General features: G+C 45.2%; 1 protein-coding gene across 7 annotated transcripts in view; it reads left to right on the forward strand.

Moving 5' to 3' along the window:
• FYN (FYN proto-oncogene, Src family tyrosine kinase) overlaps nucleotides 1-15,507 on the forward strand; it is a 211,610-nt gene that overhangs the window by 21,677 nt on the left and 174,426 nt on the right. For 4 of the 7 annotated variants that reach the window (XM_086317252.1, XM_086317251.1, XM_086317257.1 and 1 more), the window contains exon 2: nucleotides 7,613-7,652. The exons of the other annotated variants lie outside the window; for them this stretch is intronic. The gene's annotated coding sequence lies outside the window, so the exon portion shown is untranslated. The remainder of the gene's footprint in view (nucleotides 1-7,612; nucleotides 7,653-15,507) is intronic. 7 annotated transcript variants of the gene reach the window in all.

Below are 15,507 nucleotides of genomic sequence, written 5' to 3' on the forward strand. Positions count from 1 at the left end.
CTTCACCTCGAGTTCTCCTGTGGTAGCCACCTTACATCTCTGCTGCCCTTAATGACAGAGCCACTGTGGAGGGCTGTCCCCACTACCTGTCTCCACATAGCATCTGTTAAAAAAAAGAGTCAAAATCATTCCAAGCAAGATTTTACCCCACCACTTGCTCCAGTTACTCACCTCTCATCCTCTAAGGTTGTTACAATTTAGCTCTTGGATTTTTCAGAAGCTAACATGTGAATGTAAATATGACTGACTGTTAGTTGCCCAGTTATGTCTGACATTTTGCAACCCCATGGACTGTAGCCCACCAGGCTCCTCCATCCATGGGATTTTCCAGGCAAGAACACTGGAGTGGGCTGCCGTTTCCTTCGCCAAGGTATCTTCCCAACCCAGGAATCAAACCTGGGTCTCCTGCATTGCAGGCAGACTCTTTATCATTTGAGCTTCAGGGCTTATAAGTATACATTTCAAATAATTCCACAAAGCATCAAGCCCCATGTGTGAGCCTTTGTGTAAACCTAGTTTTAAAAAAGTAAGGGTTTGGGTTACCCTGCTTTGCGCACCTGAATGTACTTGGATTTTTTGTTATATGATAACAAAATGCTCTTAAGTAAACCCCAAATGGTGGGCAGATAGCAGACAGCTTCCTATTTAACAGAAAAAAAGAAGCCAAGGGAACGCTCTCATGACTTAGAAAGATAGCAAACCAGTCTCTGGGATGGATGAGGGATGACACCCTCATTTGTCTTTTGTTGGACCACATGGTGCATTTAAAAAATTCAAACCAACATTTAAAAATTGAGCACTTTTATATAAAAACTGAGATTTCCAGCTTCTCTTGGAAAAAAAAAACAGGGAGGTCTAGCCAAGCCTGCCTTCCGTCCTGACAACAGCCTGCCCAGGCAGCATTGCAGCTGTCCTCTTGGAATGGAGCAGGGTTCTTCCACTCACCCCAGCCCCGTCTCACATGCTCCATTCATTCCTTTTACCTGCCTGGCTGCTGTGGGTTGTTTAATATGTGACTGTTGCTGTACCCTCTCGCTTTGCCCAATCACAAAGCAAATAAATAGCAGAGCTAGGAGCAGAACTTGGTTTCCAAGCCAACTGCTTCCTCCCTGGCTGTGTACCAAAATTCTGTGTGTTGGAGTGTAATTCATAGTTAGTGGTGAGAGGGATCATTAGGAAGCGGAGTCTATGCTTTGCACCTTACTGCTTGCAATAGAGCCTGTGGTTAATTGTACTAGGCACATTGTTCATATTTGAGGACTTTCCCCTTCTGTTTCTCTCCGAAGGTTGTATGTGCTGTTGGTTGTGATGGGCAAGATGGCAGTGCTCCACTAGTGTTAACATTTCTGTGTGCATAGGCAAGAGGGGGAAAGCTCCAATGTCATAATGTGGTTCCAGAGTTTCTAGATTTTTCATTGAGGTACGTGAATATTTATATAAAAGAAATAAGAAGGGGGTAGTAGCCCAAAGTGTGTCTGACATCGGCCAAGGCCCATGACATCTTCTCAATGTAGGAGGCTCAAAGGTGTCCCCAGCCACTTTTGCTGTCCTCTCCCAGACTCACCTTTTCCTTTGAATTCCTTCTGGGTCCCCTTGATTTCAGGGAGCTGAAGACACCCTTGAGGGTGGCATCCATTTGTCTCCAAGCTCTTCACTGCCCTATGCCCCTCACCACTTTGAACATGTACTCATCACTATGCCTTTTCTAGGGGTGGGTAGGATGGGAGAAGAGTTGCAGGTGCCACCGCCTCGAACCTTCTTAGAAGGTTCATGTGTACAGGAAGACACAGGAGGAGAATGAGCTTGTCTGGGACTAAAAGTAATGGCCAGAGGCAGGGGAAAATTTTTTTTTCCTGGGAAAACGGGGTAATGAGGAATACCCCACAACGAAAGGCCTTGTCTGAGCAGGGTCCCGTCCTGGGGCCAGCCCCAGCTGGGGGCTGCACAGCAGAGCAGGGTGCCCTGCATGTCTGCGTGCAGCTGTGGAGGTCCCGGGCGCCCACTGTGAGAGTGGGCCTGTTCCTGGGTTGCAGGCAGGGAGCCAGGGACTGCCCCCTCGCCAGAGAACATTGAGGCGCTTCTGTGTGCACTCTGTATGTGTCTCAGCTTTCTTTGGAATTGTGGCAGAGTCTGGCCCTGCCTGGTCTTTTTGTGCCTTGGATCCTAAGTTAAGAATAACTGAAGGAACAGTGCCCCTGTTGACACGCTTGATATGGAAGCTGCTATCAAATGGCCATTTTATCCTTGGTGGCCACTGACATCACACCACGTACAGCTCTGAGTTCTCACTTGAGTTCTGATTGAATAGAGCTGTGATCGTTGGAGCAGAAAGAAGCCATTCAGACGTGAATATGTGGAGACGTGTCTAGTAATGTGCAGATGTTTTTTGGCAGGTCAATAAATATTTTAAGTCTTTTGCAAGTAGTGAAAAGGGTTGAATTGGGAATAGAGGAGATTCTGTGGCAAGAGAAAAGTATACCTCATTTCTCTCTCAATCTTCCATTTCTTAAAATAATCAAACAAAAGCCCAAGCCACAATTTAAATCTTGGCTGCATCATGGCCCTTCCTTACATTGTATCTTAGTCAAGACATGATTATGATTCTAATGTATTGAATCTTGGTTTCTCGGTCACATTTTTCAAGTAAAAAGGAAACACTGGGTAACATTAAAAGTAACAGCCGAATCTTCAGAATGGATCTTTGTCACTTATTTATAGCTAAAGACATGGGACTAAATTGAAAAAACAGGTCATCTTCTGGGTACATGGGTGTATGTGGCATGTGGGCGCACCCTGGATTTATAACCCCCTTCCTTCCCCAGCACCCTCTGCGCTCCTACGTGCAGGAGGTGGCAGGTCGGCCTGATTCAGTGCAGTTTCATTTCCTTCATTTCTGCGTTCAGTTCTTCATTAGTCACCCTGCCCCTCTCCACCCTTCACACCTCCATCCACAGAGATGGCACAGGTCCCCTTTGTGTTGCCGGCACGGTACTTACTCACTGCCATTCTGGCCGCAGACAAGCTGGTGTTCCATTGAGAGGCAGGGACCAGTCCTACCTGAAGTGCTATAGGCACATGGAGGAGAGGAAATCCAATTCTTCATAGAAGTAGGGCTAGAGGGGAACAGGTGCGGAAAGGTGGTTCTGTCCTGGGCCCTGAAGGCCAATCAGGAGAGGATGCTACTTACCCAGCAGAGTGAGTGAGACTGGAATGAGGATCCTTAGTCCAGGGCCAGGAATATGCTGGGGCTTCTATCTGTTTTTCTATCCTTTCCTAAGAGAGAGGTGGGTTGAAAATATACTGGTGGGTGCAGATGTGTGCCCCTCACTGCCCGACTTCTAAACTGGTGTACACTGTCTCTCACCACCTGGCCTCTGCCTTAGCTTCCCACCTTTCTCCCTCTAGCCTCCCACCGTCTGCACCCACCCCATGGCCTGCGCACTGTCAAGCCTCTTGCCATTCTCCAAACATGTGGCCAGTGTCCCTTTGCCAGGTCAGGGTATTCCTCTGCTGGCACTGTCCTCTCACAGGGTATATGGTAGGTGCCCATGGGAGAGGTCCCCTGGCATCTGAAATAGGAGAGCAGGAGGGGTGGGGTGGGGGTGGCTGTATCAAGAAGGAGCTTGAAGTTGAGGGCTTCTCAGTATTATTTTTGGAGTTTCCTCTAAAAAGAAAAATCTTTGTGTATTCCCCCAATGATGGAGGACTTGAGCTGATCTAGAGAGTGGGGAGGATTCATTTTGGGTCCAGGCCTCATCCTTCAGCTTCCCTTCCTGCAGTTGATCACACATTTGCAGCGTTTATGGATTACTTTGCCAACAAAGGTTTGTCTAGTCAAGGCTATTGTTTTTCCTGTGGTCATGTATGGATGTGAGAGTTGGACTGTGAAGAAGGCTGAGCACCGAAGAATTGATGCTTTTGAACTGTGGTGTTGGAGAAGACTCTTGAGAGTGCCTTGGACTGCAAGGAGATCCAACCAGTCCATTCTGAAGGAGATCAGCCCTGGGATTTCTTTGGAAGGAATGATGCTAAAGCTGAAACTCCAGTACTTTGGCCACCTCATGGGAAGAGTTGACTCATTGGAAAAGACTCTGATGCTGGGAGGGATTGGGGGCAGGAGGAGAAGGGGACGACAGAGGATGAGATGGCTGGATGGCATCACTGACTCGATGGACATGAGTCTGAGTGAACTCCAGGAGTTGGTGGTGGACAGGGAGGCCTGGCGTGCTGCGATTCATGGGGTCGCAAAGAGTCGGACACGACTGAGTGACTGATCTGATCTGATCTGATCTGATGGATCTGCCTTTTCCACTGGGGGAATCTGGATCACTTCAGTCATGTTTTCGAACAAAATATCAGTACTACTTCAGCAGGAAGAACAAAAGCATGGACCATGCCCTAATGCCCAGAAACCCACAATTGGGGGCTTTTATATGGAAATAGTCAACTATTTGGGCTTCCCTGGAGGCTCAGATGGTAAAGAATCTGCCTGCAATGCTGGAGACCTGGGTTCGATCCCTGGGTCAGGAAGATCCCCTAAAGAAGGGAATGGCAACCCAGTCCAATATTCTTGCCTGGAGAATTCCATGGACAGAGGAGCCTAGCAGGCTACAGCCCATGGGGTTGCAAAAAATAAAAAGAGTCAGACACGATTGAGTGAATAAGCCAAAAGGTGAATAATTGGTCAGTTTTTTTAACGTGAAAGTGTTAGTTGCTCAGTCATGTCCGACTCTGCAACTCCCTGGACTATAGCCCGCCAGACTCCCCTGTCCATGTAATTCCCCAGGCAAGAATATTGGATGGGTTGCCATTTCCTTCTCCAGGGGATCTTCCCTACCCAGGGATTGAACCCGAGTCTCTGGCATTGCAGGCAGATTTTTTACCATCTGAGTTACCAGGGAAGCCCTTTTAAAATATAGGAGTCATTGAAATAAAATACTACCTCTATTTCATCTAAGTATTTGATGACCAAAATTTATTTGTTCTGTACTTTTCAGAAACAGCCTTTATTTAAGAATGGTATAACTGGTTTTTAAAAAGCTAAAGCTACTCTTCATTCAAGATGGGTTGTCATATGAATTTTACTTTCAGGCAATTCTATTTCATCCACCCGTATTCTCTTTGAAACAATGGAGCTGGTGCCTAAAAATATCTCAGGCCGTGTGTGCTTGCTGTGAGTCTTTGACGTTGACGCTGTGACATCCTTCTGGTTTCTGGCTTCGGGATGGTGCATATATGTATTGTCTTTGTTAATTAACTCCGTCTGTTTAGTAAGCCTGAAAAAGAAATTGGATGATGCTGCATGTATGTACGTATGGATAAGATTCTTTGTGTAGTAGTGAGCCAGCAGCTGCAAGTGGGTTTTCAGTTTTCCTTTTAGTACTGATTGTTAAAGAGCCATGGAGTGAAGGCTCATTCTTTCAGAGCATGTTGCTGAATTTGGTACCCTCTGAGGTTGCTATTGTGCTGTGTACATGGGAGAGGCCAAGTTTTCTCACTGCTTTGGATGAGGGTAATGATTCTCCACCTGCTCTTTCTGTGGCAGATGAAGGCAGCCCTCATCTGGCAAATTAGAACATTCTACTTTATAAATCAGAATGCTGCTGCTGTTGCTGCTGAGTCGCTTCAGTTGTGTCCAACTCTTTGTGACCCCATGGACTGTAGCCCACCAGGCTCCTCTGTCCATGAGATTCTCCAGGCAAGAATATTGGAGTGGGTAGCCATTCCCTTCTGCAGGGGGTCTTCCCAACCCAGGGATCAAACGCTTGTCTCTTAGGTCTCCTGCTTTAGCAGGCAAGTTCTTTACCCCTAGCACCACCTGGGAAGTCCATATATCAGAATGACAGCCTTCCTAAACCTCTTTGTAAGTATTTAAGAATGGACGTCAGTCTTCTCTGTATAGATAGATGTTCCCTTTGGTGAAAAGTTCTTATAGTACTGACTGACTCTTTGCAGGTTATAGAGAGGCCAGTTGAAATGTCTAGAAAGAGAGAATTCCTTTTTCTTTTTTCTTTAATAGCTCAACACTGTCTAGACCCCCAGTGGGGGAGCCAGAAGAGAAGGCATGTATTGCCTAGTGGCGTTTGGTAGGATAAGACAGCGTGTCTCAGAAGCCAGGAAGAGATGGGGCTGTGGGTTGCCCAGGCACGGACTGTGGCAAACTCATTAGCCCATTCTCTCCCTCCAGCCTCTGTGCTGCTTCTCTTGCATGTCTGCAGTGAGTTCATGATTTGAATGCCCATCTGCGGAAGACAATATATCAGTTTCTAATTCTCTTCCCCATGGTCATTTTTTTCTTCCCTTCATTCTGAGTCATCTTTGATTAAACAAAACAAAGATGTGACTGTTAATTATATAGTCTTCCAAATAGTGTAAAAATTCTCTTGTGTGTGTATGAAGGGGGGATGGTTTTGATGAGGTTGATAATTTATGATGGGGGTATTTTAAACCATGGGCCAGAAAGAAAGATGCTAAGAATCATACTAAAAGCAAGTTTGAGTCTCTACTAAGATAGGAAAAATTGTTTCTGCTTTTTTTTCCTGCAGATTTTTCAAACCTTTTACTTTCTACCCTGACATATTGTTGTCAACATAATTCCACTCAACTGTTTTTATTGTTCTTTTTAGGCACCTTATTAAAACAGAAGCTTTGTTCAAGCAGCTAGAATCACAAAGAATAAATGAGGTATTGGAACACAGTATTGGCAGGTTGTAGGCAGAGTACTGGTAAAGAATTCACCTGCAATGCAGGAGACCCCAGTTTGATTCCTGGGTCGGAAAGATCCCCTGGAGAAGGGATAGGCTACCCACTCCACTATTCTTGCCTGGAGCATCCCCATGGACAGAGGAGCCTGGTGGGCTGCAGTCCATGGGGTCACAAAGAGTCAGACACAACTGAGCGACTAAGCAGCAGCAGACAGAGAACATGAGAAATCTGGAGGTCTTGATCCTGGCATTTTAAAGATTCATGTGAAGTGGGCATGGGTGCCATCAGTCAGCATCAGCTGAACCCAGGACTTAACACAAGGTTCTAAGGTGATCTCGGGACTAGGTTTCCATGCACAAGTTGTGCAGGCTGCTGGGTTGGCAAAGCCTCTTGGAGAGGGTCTCCCAAGCTGATGGGAAAGCAGGCCCATGACAAGAAGCCTGCTTCGACAGTGAGGCTTGCCCACAGTCAGACCGGAAGTGGGGCAGATAGGGTCTGGGGACTAAGGAAAGATTTAAGCCAAGAGGTATGTTGAACAAGACCTTGGGGACACATTTTTAACATGTCCCAGCTATGGATGACTTATAGGCATTCTGCAAAAGGAGTGTGTGTGTGTGTGTGTGTGCACGCATGCATGTGCATACTCAAGATCTCCATCTCTATTTTTCCTGGTTCTGGAAACTTAAGATCTCATGCTGGCTTCCTTTGGTTGTACAGGCCCAGGTCTTTGCAGTTGCAGGCAGGTGTTTGTGGCAACTGTGACTTCACAACAATTGTGTGAACAAGAAAAAAAATTGTGGGCAAATCGATTATCTGCAGCAAGTGAAAATTCTATGGTAGTGCTTTGTGGGTGGTTTACAGGTGAAGAATGCTCAGTTCCCTTGTAATTTTTTTTTTTCTTCTACAGTTTTTTGAAGAAGGAGGATGCTGATCTAGACGTGGAAAAAGTAAGTTGGCAAGTTTTGCACTAAAAGCACGTGCCTTGTAAATTAGAAAGGGGTGTCCACCAGGATTAGGTCCACTTTGAACTTGGAATTGTGACTTTGAGCCCATGGATTTCTGAGAATGAGGTTGAATTGGAGGTGGAGCTGGTGTATGATATAGAAAGCCTTAACTTACTTAGGTCAACCTGCTACTTGCCCCTCTCTCCTTGTTTGTAACACTCAATTTTGAAAATTATGGGAACATATGTTTTAGCTCTAAGATACGTCTCCCCAGCCCAGAAATAGAACAGAACAGCTGTCCTGTGGCTGCTGAGTCTTCAAGGGCTGGTGGGGGGTGAGCAGCCCTCCAGCTTCTGGTTAAGACTGGTTAAGGGAAGGTTCATTCATTGCTGGGTTTTCCTCTACTGTCAGATGGCTGCTGTTTACCGTTGCCCTAGTTGTACCTTCAAATTGCAGTCACTGTGTGACTGTGTGCTTTCATTTGCTTAACATTTTTTTGGTGCCCATTGGATGCTGGACACCTTGCTGGACTCTGCTGAGACAAAAATGAATGAGAAAGACAATACAGAGATAATTATCGCACAGTCTGATAGAGCTGTGCAAAAAGGGTTCTGGAAGCTCCAGGTGAGGGCTGGGCATCCAGAGAAGCTGCTGGAGGGAGGGGGCGTGGGAAGGAACCACGTGTTCATTCTTTCTGCAGACTGGGTGAGTCTTCTCTGCCTGTTCTTCCCTTGCCTCCCAGGCCCCTTGGGTTCCCAGAAAAGGCTGGACTTACACAGGTCTCACCAGCCAGCTATAGGATCCTTCAGTGCCCCAGACTCCACTGACCAGTCCCATGGCCTCGAGTGTAATCTTTTATTGGATCCCTGGTCAGTCAGGGACTGCCATCTGATCATTCTAGAATGACGTGGATGTTATTTCTTATTTTGAATTTATGTGCAAAAGAGGTTCTTCTCCTAAACTAGAGCCATTCTGTCTGCAGACAGTGCACTTTTATTTTCAAGTCAAGGAAATACAACTCTCTTGAAGCCTTGTTTGAGAACAGTTATGAGCAACCCCTGATCTTTGACCCCATGCAAACTCCCCAGCTTCTGCAGAATGATCTGTGATCTCCTTTCAACCTGGCCTTTTTAGCTCATACAAACCAAGGGACTCAAGGAAGTAAAAAGGCTCTAGTCAGGGCCAGTAGAAGGGAGCCTTTGTAGAAACCCCATGGGTTAGATCTTGACTGTGGAGGCCAGAAGTCAGGAGGGACATCCCTATGGGGGTGGACCCTGTGGCCCTCCTGGGCCAGGCCAGACCTCCAGCAGCCAGAGTCTCTGGGTATCAGGAGCCACCCCAGGGTGGTATAGCATGGACCAGCAGAACACCCAGCAGAGATGAGGGCGGGGAGAGGATCCAAGAAGTGCCTGGTGATGCTCCAGGCTACAGAGCCTGCCTGGCCTCATGTGGCCCAGGCCACAGTGAATCCCACAACCACAAGGCCAGGAGATCCAGCTCATGGATGGGGTGCATCTGTCTGTGCAAGCCCACAGGCAGACCAGAGGGCTTACTTAGCAAATGGAGTGGGGAGCCCCAAGTGGAATGAATTAAATTCTTGCTTCAGCTCTACTGTTCACATGCTCTAAGATCTTAGGCAAATCTCTTTTCCTTTCTGAGCCTCATTTTTCTCATCAGTAGAGAGAAAATTCCTTTTCCAGGACCAAGTAGAATTCTTCATTTTTTAACTTAAAAACACGAAACGTATTTTTTATTGTTGTTTTCTAACTTGAGCCTTGTATCAGAAAGGAAAAGTGGTTGCTGCTGCTGCTGCTGCTGCTGCTGCTAAGTCGCTTCAGTCGTGCCCGACTCTGTTCGACCCCATAGACGACAGCCCACCAGGCTCCCCCGTCCCTGGGATTCTCCAGGCAAGAACACTGGAGTGGGTTGCCATTTCCTTCTCCAATGCATGAAAGTGAAAAGTGAAAGTGAAGTCGCTCAGTTGTGTCTGACTCTCAGCGACCCCATGGACTGCAGCCCACCAGGCTCATCCATCCATGGGATTCTCCAGGCAAAAGTACTGGAGTGGGGTGCCATTGCCTTCTCCAAAGTGGTTGTTGGCCACAATCTAAAGAAGACTTAATAAGGCTGGCCATGGGCTGGGAGCTCCTTGCAGGTGGAGCCTGATCGATTGTACTGACAGCAAGGTGTGTCTAACAGTGGGATGAACTGTGTAACTGACCCTGTTTTGGGCGTTGGATGTTTGTTAGCACTGAGGGAATTTAGACTGAAAGAAGCGAAACCTGGGTTGGGAAATGCTTCTTGAGCCAAGTGAGTTTGGGCTCCTCTGAAGGGTTCTGCCCACACCCTCCCAGTCAAGTAGTTAGTGACCTGAAAAACACTTAACCACCAGAGGGGAGTTCACTATTTTAAAAGCTCTGATTCAAAAGCTTCAATTCCGGAATCTTTTTCTAATGCTCCAAGAAGGCTACTGATACAGATATGCCAAATAATCTTTTTGCCTGTGTTTATATACCTGCCAGGAAGAATCTAGTACAGGGTGTAGCTCCATTGTTTAAGTAAATGATACCTGTTAGCCAACCCAAGTGAAGAAAATTCACTGATGTCAGAATGTCTTTGTTTCCTAATGGATTTTTGAGTTTTCTCTTTTAGTTGAACATTTTTGTAAGGATAGAACTAGGAAAGGAAAATTAGCTTTGTTTTGACATGTCAAAGTTCAGAGATACATCAGCATACATTCTATTATTATTGTTTGTAGTTTACTGGATTTCCACTACATACTGAGTGCTTTTTATGTATGCCGCACTTCACCATTACAGCAATATTGTGAGGTGACCATGTCCCTTACCATGAGTTGCTTAAGGCACCATAGTAGTAGCAAGGATTCTAGTCGTACTTATCCAGTCCAAAGCCTTCTCTTTCCCATGCCCCATCTTACCTTGGAATTGATATAGTGTTCAATGTATCTTTTAATATTTTCTATTGTGATAAAAATCACATAATATAAAACATTACTATTTTAACCATGTTTAACTATATAGTTCAATGGCACTAAGTACAACTCTCACCATCATCCGCTCCCAAATTTTTCACCTTCCTAAAATGAACTCTGTTCCCATTAAACACTAACTCCCCATCCTCTCTCCCCACCTCACCTCCATCCCTCTGACATCTACCGATACACTTCCAATTCTATGAATTTGACTGTTGAGAGAGTATATTTGTGTCATCTCCTTTTTAAAAGTTTTATGAGTAAGTTGTAAAAAAGCAATGTTACTTTCTAGAGAGGTCTTCCTTGACTCCCAGTCTGGCTGGAGGCATAGTTATTTGTACAGTAGCCATCTAATATCTTTTTCCTCCTGGAATGTAGCCTTCGGTCTGAATTCTTCATGTATGAAGCCTAGAGCCTGTACCTAGTATGCCTTCTTAAGGTATTGAATGCCACAGGACCAAATTGAGGGGTAATGAGACCCAGTGAAAGCTACGTTGGTAGGTAGAAAAGTTAAAAACTTTATTGTATACGCCAGAAATCATGTTTCTCTTCTCCAGCAATGGGTTTTATCTGTGGAAATCATGCTTGTTAATAGCATTATATGGAGATAGCATGATCACTCCCTATCCTCAAAAGTACAGTTTCAAGCAGACAAACAAATAGATAATTCTTAGAATGAAGTCATCTGGGCAAGTAAAGCAAGTCTGAAGGGAGGAGCAGTAAGAACACAAGGGAAACGTTAAACTTTTTTTTTTTTCCACAGAATCTTATAGAATTATTGAGGAATATACTTCTGAGTATAGTTTCCATAAATCACTGGTTTAAATATATAAGGTGTGTCTTCTAAAAGTGAAACCCATCCTCAAGTGAATTTTAAAGAATATGTAATTTTCTGGGAAAGATTGAAGGCGGGAGGAGAAGGGGACGACAGAGGATGAGATGGTTGGATGGCATCACCGACTCAATGGACATGAGTTTGGGTAAACTCTGGGAGCTGGTGATGGACAGTGAAGCCTGGTGTGCTGTAGTCCATGGGGTTGCAGAGTCGGACACAACTGAGTGACTGAACTGACTGACTGAATTTTGTTTTTATGTCAGAAAAACAAAAATGCACTTTTTAAAATAAAAAGCTGATAAAATTGAGTCATCTTACTTAGTAATTTAAACCTATTTAAATGAATGTGATTAGCATCTCTTTGGTCATAACTACTCTCAAAGTTCTGGGGAGAGAGGTTTGATTTTCATGTACCCTACATGGCCTTGGTCCAGCATGATTAAAGTGTTTTGGCGTCTGCCTTGAGAGAGGCCCCTGTTATATCTGTAGTTCCAGTGAGACTAAGAATTCCTCTACTGTTATCCCAGCTGTTTGCAGGGCTTAGATAGCTGCCTTCAGTCCCTCAAATATGGCCAAAATACTACTGTCTCTTTGGTAGGCCACCTCAACTAAAATCATCCTTGAGAAAGAAAAGTAAATTAAAAAGTTACCTCCTGCTTTAGAGTTGTTTCCTTTCTCTCAGTGAATTTCTTTTTCTCAGTGAGTTACTGAAAAATGGAGTAGCTTCTGTATTCATGTGTAAATGCAGAATGCACATAGAAGTTACTCCATTTTTCAGTCTGTCTTTTGTTTTAATAAGTCCCAAAAGAAATGATAAAAAAAAAAAATCCTAGATTCTTATTGTGAGGCCAATTGTCTTGTGAAAAAAAAAAAAAAGATCTCTTTCTAAACAGTTAATGGTTCAAAATTCAAGACTGCATTAGAAAATAAGCTTTAAAGTCATGTATGATTCCTACACAGCCAGTTGAAAAGAGAAAAATTTGTGACCCAATGGACTGTATCCCTCCAGGCTCTTCTGTTCATTGGATTCTCCAGGCAAGAATACTGGAGTGCGTTGCTATGGGTTTCTCCAGGGGATCTTCCCAATCCAGGGATCAAACCCACGTCTCCTGCACTGGAGGCAGATTCTTTACCACTGAGCTATCAGGGAAGCCTGTAGTGGGGGTAATATAATTTCCAGGGGTCAGAGGATCATCAGGACTTATATGGAATGTCCAAAGGCTTAAGAATGCTGGTCAGTGGGAAGGCATGCGGCTGTGTCTCCGTGGGCATGTAGGGGGTTTGGTGTTAGGGGTACCACCTCCCTGAGTATGCTGCTTGCTCTAAGGAGAAGGAGAGAGAGAGAAGAGGACCAGCATGAGTATAATGCCCTGCTGTCTGTAGAAGCTACTCTTCCTAAATGGAGGGGAGGGCTCCCCAGGTGCTGTGGGTCCCTTAGGCCCTCTGACACAGGTGCGTAGAATACTGCCAACTTCAGGACCTGTGAGATGCCCAGTTTGCTTCCATTCTCCATGTCCTTCGCCCCAACCTCACACACAGACTGACCTATTCTACTGGTGACTGAGCATCGGGAAAGACCAGCCTTTGTTTCACTTAGCGGAGGCCAAGCCTGACACAGCCTGTTCTCCTGGTGATTAGGGATCAAGAAAAAGGAATGGCTTTTGGTTGGGGATGGGGGAATGTCTGTGTTTACGAGCAAGAAACTTGCACAGAATTCTGTTTTAGATTGAAGAGCAAACTTTTAAAAGTCCTGGATTAAAAATAGTTGTTATGCATCACCCATAATAACTGACCAACTTTCTTTGACATATATCTCTAGATTGTAAAAACTAAGCACCACCACTGTCCAAGAAGAAAAAACATGCCCTATGCCAGTTCCTAGATTATTTCCTAGATAATATTTCTAGATATATTTCCTAGATAATATTTCCTAGATAATAAGAGATCCATCTTCCTAGATATTATAAACTCAGGCAGATATTGATGGCAATTGGAAGAACTGCGGGTAACAGTATTAGATTGTGATTCAAGGAAAGAGCTGAAAGGCTGGGATGGATTGTCTGCTGCTGGATGCAGAAGAGTTAATTTATCCTTTCCTCAAACATTGATGAACCCAGGTGGGCCAACCACTGTGTAGACCACATGTCATCTTATTCAGTTGTCCTGTTTTGCATGTGAGGAAAATGAAGCTCAACAGAAATGAAATGATTTACCCGAGGACTTGAATCTTGGAAGCAGCAAGATCTAAATTAGGTCTCGGTCTCTTTCCTCTCCATGTTGGAGCTTCTGTCCTGAGGTTCTCTTGAGCAGAAGACAAATGAATCATCATCAGCCTCATGTCATCAAACTGGTAGTTTTATATGTACCTTTCATTTTCCCTTCCTTGATTTTAAAAGGACTTTCTCCCTTATGGGGTGGTTTTTAAAATAGTAATGATGTTTTTATCAGGGAGGTGTTAGAAACTCAAAACGGGAACCATGTCCTGCAGCCTGACCTGGTGCCACCAGGCGGTCCTCTGGGTGACAGCATGAGAGTTGACTTGGAGAGATGGTGGTGGTGGGAGTCTAGGCAGGCCTGCAGGACCTTCCTCCTCTTTCCGAGGCCGGTTCCTAGGCTGGGGGATCATGCTGTTGTATTGCTCATCTAAGTAGCATTCATCATTCTCCGAAGGCTGGATGTTGCCAGGCGAGGGTGGAGAGAAATGCTGCCCACATCACAATAGAGAATCAAGACACGATCCCACCTATGCTGGAGGCTCTCTCCTCCCATGTGTGCAGGCAGATTGCTGGATCGTCTCTTCCACAGCAGTGAGGAGGCCTGCTGGGTGGAGGTTAAACCAGCTGGTTGTCTGCCCTGCTTGGACTTACTGTCTGCTGAATTTGTGTGTGAAGCAAAGATTATTAGTAAAATGTGCACTCAGAATGGCTTAAAAGATGCCTTTTATCACTGTCCCCAAACACTTTTAAAAGCAGAGCCATACTTGTTCTAAGTCTGGTTTGGAATAGGCCATAAAAACACATACAAATTCAAACTTCTTCCTTGAAGAAGGTTATTCCTGCCCACTTTTTGCCCTCAGCAAAATTTAACTAATCAGAAAACCTTCCTTTTAGTTTACTGTGACTGTCATCACAAATGAGTACAAACGTGGTCTCTTAAAACAACAGAGGTTTGGTCTCTCATGCTTTTGGAGTCCGAGTCCAGTGTTACGGTATCAGCAGGAATACATGCCTTTCGGAGGCTTTCATTGTCGGGGGAGAATCTCGGGGGAGAATTGGTTGCTTGTCTCTTCTTTCCCAGTTTTTGGGGCTCCAGATGCTCGTTGACTTGTGGCCACATCTCTCCAGTCCCTGCCTCTGCCTTCAGGCTATCTTCTTCCCTGTGCATCTCCGTCTCATCTCCCTCTGCATCCCTCTTATAAGGATGCCAGTGATGGCTTTGAGCACCTGCTGGATAATCTAGAATCATCTCCTCCTGTGGACATTCTTAGCTTTATCATATCACAGCATTTCATGTCAGGTCATATTCACAAATTGCAGGAATTAGGAAGAGTATACTTTAGGGAGGGGGAGACATTTTTCTGCCTCTCACACCTTCTCTTGGGGGAATTTCTGTGTTTTTCATTTCCTGAAACATAAAGCCTGTCACCATTTATTTTGCAAGTTACTTGAGTGAATTTGATCTTCCTGAAAGGGACCACGTGGAAGACCTAGGAACTAACCTTGTCTCCCAGGCCTCACTCAGAAAAGGCAAGGCCAGGCCTGTCTTCATTCTCAGATTGGAATTAATGTGAGAATGAAGAATTAGGGGCTCTGAGAGCAGGGAGGGGACTAGGAAATCAGATCTTCCAGTCTGAGAGAGAAACGGCTACAGAGACAGGGTCATGGAGACAAGGAGCAGAATGGGATGAGCAGTCACTGCGTCAGCCCTTCTTCCAATGTGTCCCTGCAGGCCCTCAAGCTGTTGCCCATCAGATGAGCCTCTTGGTCTTCCTTCATGCAAGAGCGCTTAACCTGAAAAACCACCCCCGCAAA

The sequence above is a fragment of the Bos grunniens genome, chromosome 9 (assembly GCF_055505025.1).
Source record: "Bos grunniens cultivar Pamir isolate PY7600 chromosome 9, Bosgru_T2T1.0, whole genome shotgun sequence".
Taxonomy (NCBI): Eukaryota; Metazoa; Chordata; class Mammalia; order Artiodactyla; family Bovidae; genus Bos; species Bos grunniens.